Source organism: Trachurus japonicus, chromosome 14 (genome assembly GCF_045865225.1).
Source record: "Trachurus japonicus isolate A0001 chromosome 14, Traja_1.0".
Lineage (NCBI taxonomy): Eukaryota > Metazoa > Chordata > Actinopteri > Carangiformes > Carangidae > Trachurus > Trachurus japonicus.
The window spans coordinates 32,261,599-32,267,515 of NC_140920.1; the positions used below are offsets into that span (position 1 = coordinate 32,261,599).

At 42.8% G+C, this 5,917-nt stretch overlaps 1 long non-coding RNA gene across 1 annotated transcript; it reads left to right on the forward strand.

The window, feature by feature from the left end:
* The first annotated feature begins 650 nt into the window (after positions 1-650).
* Positions 651-4,957, forward strand: LOC146975119 (uncharacterized). The gene is made up of 5 exons (XR_015037579.1): positions 651-848; positions 2,067-2,121; positions 2,527-2,611; positions 2,873-2,965; positions 4,813-4,957. It is a non-coding gene; the product is annotated as an uncharacterized LOC146975119 (long non-coding RNA).
* The last annotated feature ends 960 nt before the right edge of the window (positions 4,958-5,917 follow it).

A 5,917-nucleotide genomic window follows, 5' to 3' on the forward strand; every position in this document is an offset into this window, starting at 1 on the left:
AGTCGTCGACGTCCCCGAAAAAGCGCGAAGCCTACTTTTTCCCGTGTCGCTCTCTTTTTTTTCTTCTGTTTTTTTTGCACGCGCCTCCTTGGATTTGAGCCAGGCAGCTGGGAGCCAACCAGTGAAAGTGAAAATGGTATAGTCCACTCAAGGGGTGTCTGTCTGTGTCGTCTGGGTGTGTGTGTTTTACCACAACCCTCTTCCTGGCATGAATATGGAAAATACACTGTAATATTTATGACACTGATAAGACAGATAAATGTTTCAACCCCCCCAATCTCTTATTTGTACCTCCTTTAGGGGGGTCGAAGATGTAATTGGGGGGGTCAAACCCCCCCGTAATTCGCACTATGGATGCAAGGGAATAATATGCACTTATGTGCATGTACATCTTTACATTAACACATATTTTAGTTCCCAGTCAATATGATCTCTAAAAAAGAGTGCTTTAATCATTATTCAGTTTCAGATTCTTTATTACCTTATTATTTAAACAGAAATCTGAGATCAGACCTCAGCCTTTACTAACATGACACGAGAAATTTGGCCCTATCTTTGGGCCAAATTTCTCCCTACCCACACAGCAGGAGACTCCGACGCGGATCCGCATTCAAGTCACCAAACCCGCGTGACTGTCACATTCGTTTTGGCCGCCGCCTAGAGGATCAGCCCCGCCTCCAGGCAGAGCCGTTATTCTACCGTCAAACAGCGGATCCCGAACGGACCCGTGTCGGACGTGTGGACACGGACGCGCCTTTACTGTAACGGTCGAACACAGTAGTCCACACCGAGCCGAGACTAGAGGAGTCATCTTTCTTTGCTGGGACACGGTTGTGCTGAAGCCTCTAGTAAGTTTATTGATTTATTGATGTATTGCGACATTCACAGTAAACATTGGCCTTTGTGTTTTTAATCGTCATGTATATTAATGCTTGTAATGACGTTGTTTGATATTAGCACTGTTAGAACTTTTGTAGTTTTGTGCAACAGGCTAGGTTAGCTTCTAGCTGAGATGTGATGATGCACGTCTGTAGCTATTTTGTTTTAAAATGGGATAGCAATTTCGGGAGAATATGTTGTGGTTGTGTGACTAAAAAAACACACATTGTTATTTGGTAACGTTATGGTTATCTGTTTTAATGTATCGCAGCTGTTATGCCGTGTAACGTTAGCCTATGCTAGCGGTAACTTATGTAACTTAGCTGCTATTTCTCCGACCTCGACCTCCCATTTCCTCGATTTAAGTAGGCTATGCCCGGTGTTCCGACTCCCAGTAATTACGAGTCGCCCTCTTCATACACATTACGGTGTTTTTTTTTTTTTTAAATAATTATTTTCTTTTCTTTAAAACTAACTAGCCGTTAGCGGCTAGTTAGCCGCTCGGCTTTTATTTAAAAAATAAAAAACACCGTAATGTTTATGAAGAGGGCAACCAACTCCAACGTTACGGAGTTTAGAATGACTTTTTTAAGCCTCTCTTTGCTCCTCATGTCGTAATTCTCCGTGACTTTTCACTAGCCGAGCGGCTAACGGCGCTGTTGTACTGTATATCATCACGGGTGTGAGTCGGTCGTAGGCACGAGGCCGCACACCCGTGCTGATATACAGTACAACAGCACTCCCTCTGCCTTTATTCATCCCACGAAGGGGAAATTCACAAGTTACAGCAGCAGTACAAACACACTCACACATGCCATGCACACTGGCAATATTAATGTTTAAGCTTGTCAGTGCTTTATGATGATTAATATATGCTGAGAAACAAGATAAAATTGTAAATCAAGCAGGAAAGACCAATAATTTGTGTTTAATGAATCAAATATAATCAGATATTGTTTTGGTCATAAATAGGCTATGTTTAATTCGCTGGGGAGGAGGGGCGGGCACACAGCTTTTCTTTTTTTTTAAACTTTTTTTTTAAAATAGTGAGGGCTGTCATTTTTGCTAAGCTTAAGTCAACTAAAGTTAGCTATTTTGTGTCTTCTATGTCCTGCCTTGAGTTTATGTTGTCTACACACCCACATACTTGACTTTTTTTCAACATTTTTTCTATTTTTACTGTGCAGATAATCCTCCAGCTAGGCCAATATTTGACATGTCTCTGGGTGCTGCTGTGTAGTGGTGAGTATTAGCCTACTATTCAATTGCTTTTGTTGGTTTTCGGGATGCACATTTTGAATTTTTTTTCTGACTGATGATAACCAACGCTTGTTAACCGATATGATTACAATGCTCTCGGGGGCGATCACTTTTTCTCTTTTGCGCAGCTCTGTTGTAACAGGTGATGCAGATCGATGTCCCTGTAGGCTACATTTGTTGTCTGGCCTTCTTTTATGATATTATTCCTTTTTTAATATTGTGAGTAAAGATAATTACTGCAAGTCCTATTGCCTTTAAGATTCTAATGTTCATTTTTTTTGTTGAAACTATTTTGGAGAGATATGTCTAATAATCAGTCTTCATTACAACACAAAATAATATGGCACCACAAACTAAACCAATTTCCATTTGTCTTTCTTTCTCTAGTGAATGTGGCAGTGTAAAGGGTGTTCAGTTGCTGTGCAATATTTGACATGTCTCAGGGTGCTGTGTCAAAGGCTCTGCAGTAGTGGTGAGTATTACTAAATCAGTTGTTGTTTTCTGAGTTTATTGTTTTTTTTTCATTTATGTATATTATTTTTAAACAATTACTCAGTAATGAAAAAGAAATAGGGGGCATCATTGCACCAATGGATGAAGTAAATATATTCTCTGGGTTGGGGGTGTAACAACTCATTGTCTTCAAGACAAAATGCCTTTTACCAGGATAAATGAGAATTTTCACAGACATGAACTCAAACAACACAACTTCTCCTCTGCTTTTCTGCCGTAGGATGATGACGTGGATCTGGGAAGAGAATGCGTCCTAAAGACCCTCTGCGTTTACCTGAATGAGGACCCGGAGAATCTATTGAGAGAGTATGTGGTAAGTATTACTTAGGTTTAGTATGTTGAGATGTTATCTTTCGTATTTTATATAAACTTTAAAACATCTACTCATTGTAATTACTTTACAGTCAGCTAAGTTGTAGGATAATATGGTAGTGCTCTTAATATCAAAGTGTGTGTTTATTTTTCATTAAAGGGATAGTTCGGGTCTTTTGATATCTATCTATACCCTTGTTTTAGCACAGAGCTAAAGGGAGAGCTTTATGAACCTGATGTGATGCTGAACCTCATCAGATGGAGTTCCATAGACTGTAGGAAAGAGGTTAGAGCAGAGAAGAGTGATCGTTGCAGCGCAGTCCATGGTGGAAGATCAGACCAACAAATATACAGACAGCGTGCATCACCTCCAAGGATGGTGCTGCTGGAAAAAAAAAAAGAACAGCACTCCTCTGCAGCCAGCTGACGTGTAGCTCACCTGCAGCTGTCAGAGGATCCTCGCTCTTTCTTTAGCCTGGCGTTTGGATGCACTTTGTTCAACATGTGAAGATCTAACCACCATCTGACCACCGGTCAGCTGAGCCAGCTAACAGAGTGGACGTGGCTGGTGTGTAGACTCGCAATTTTATAACGGCAAGAAAAAATAATCGTCCTGATAGTGTGTACATTTGTCCGGCTGATCTTCCATCACGGACTGCGCTGCATTACTGATCATCACCCGGTCACCCTGTCTGTCACAGCTGCAGCTGTGGTCTAACTTCAGCTTGTTGCTTCCCTGTCCCTCCTCTCTGTGTCTGCCCGTTCTAACTCCATCTGATGAGGTTCAGCATCACATCAGGTTCATAAAGGTCTCCCCTTGGCTCTGTGCTAAAACAAGGGATGGTTTCATCACTTGTGTCATAATCAGATATGTTTACGTGAACTATCCGAGCAATAAACTCCATGAAACAGCTGATGGAAATGCGCACAGCCGTCTAGAGGCGGCAGCGCGCAGTGATACGGAGGGAGAGAAAATAGCAGCAAGCGATTGTGAGGTCAGACTTTTTTGTGGACAACGGTTTTGTGATGCAAATGTATCACTCTTTTGAACGCATATTGTTTTGAGAAGTAAAACGCTTTATTTTCGTGACCCCAGCCAACTAACCGGACTACATTCGTCAGCACCGCAAACTCTCAAAGTGTGAGAGAGAGAATTAAACATAGCCTATTTATTATCAGTTACTATGACCAAAACAATATTTGATTCGTTAAACATAAATTGGTCTTCCCTGTAGGATTTGTTTTATTTACAATCTTATTTCTCAGCATATAGGCCTATTAATTATCATGACAACATAAAGCACTGACGAATAAGCCTAAACATTGATACAGGACTCTGTAACACAACTCATCACACATTCATGCTCTCCCTGTGTGATCATCTAGGAAGCAGACAGTCTGAGGTTGAAGTTTAGGTGACACTGTGACAGGTCTCTGTACGTCTTGACCACATGTCAGCTGTTCAGCTGTAGTAGAGGAGAACTCAGCTGTTTTTAGCTCCGCCGCACGTAGCGTTTTTTTTTAGTTTTTTTTTAGGAGCTCCGGTATATTGCGGCTTTATGCGGGAGGACACGCGATAAACTACAGCTGATCCAATGTATTTATCTGAGCTTGGTCACCGTGAGAGGCGCTTTGAGCTGCGTTCATATTAAGTTACACCTGACGCAGGACAGGGCATTTTGACAGGTCTGCGCTCACATCAGCTGTGTTTATTTACCCTCACCCTGTCACATAAGCGATCAGCTGTTTTTTTTTTTTTTTTTAACGTTTGATGTCTTTTTTTCTTTTTGCTCGAAATTAAACATGGTATGACCTTGACTCCCTATATATCTGTCTGTTTGATTACAGGTGCTGTAAGAAAAAATACAGTGACAGGTCAGCCACAGATGACGAGGTGACCAAACACGCCATCCACCTTGCGGCAGATTGTGCAGCGAGGAGACGTGTCCCGCCTCCATCCACGCGAGAACCCCAGTAGCATGTACTTTAAAAGAATAAACAATATTTGTATTGAACTTCTTGTCGTTCACCAGTTATTCATTTTCTGATATTTTAGCTTCACATTTCATTGAAGTTGTAGCCTCATTTTGTACAGTTAATTGATGTCTTGACTTGAACCTTTTCTGTATATTGACAATAGTGTTGGGTTAAAAATGCAAGGCAATGCAGATTTAAGCTTGGTGTAGAAGTCTAGGCTAGGCATAGTTATAGTTTTAGTTTAAGCTATTTTATGGAGATTTTGAAAATGATGAACGGGTCCAAAACGGACCCGGGCCAGAGGTTTTTTTGCGTCCGTTTCGGATCCGCGGCGGATTTGCGTGTCCCGAACGGACCCGGGCCAGAGGTATTTTATAAGTCCGTTGCGGGTCCCAAACGGATCCGGGCCAGAGGGTTATTATGAGTCTGTTGCGGATCCGCGGCGGATTTGCGGGCCCCGAACGGACCCGCCGCGGAGGTATGATTTAAATCGCGGATGCGGACCGGATGCAGCGCGGATCCAGGACGGGTCCGCGATCCGCCTTCGTAGCGGATCCGTCACGGAGTGCAAGTGGACTCCGATACGGGTCCGTTTCGCGGGTCCGTTCCGGAAGCCGCGCTACATCCGCGGCGGGTCCGCGGCGGACTCCTTTTGCTATGTGGGTAGTGGAGACCAATAAAGTAACCTTAACCTAGGCCTGGGACGATAATCAATAAATCAATTAATCGCACGATAAATGAAAATGAACTCGATAATTTTTCCGGCCTCGATATATTGCCATGTGTGCACGTATTTATTTTCCTTGTCTCTGGCCTCCAAACAGGCTGGATGACAAGAGGCTTCACTCTGTGCATCGGTCTCAGCACCTGGGCCATAGCAGAATGAAGGGCATGAACCCTCTCGTCAGTCATACAGGATCTTTGTTTCCCAGAATGCATTTCGCGGCAACTGGCAGCGCTAGCGGTAAAGCTAAAG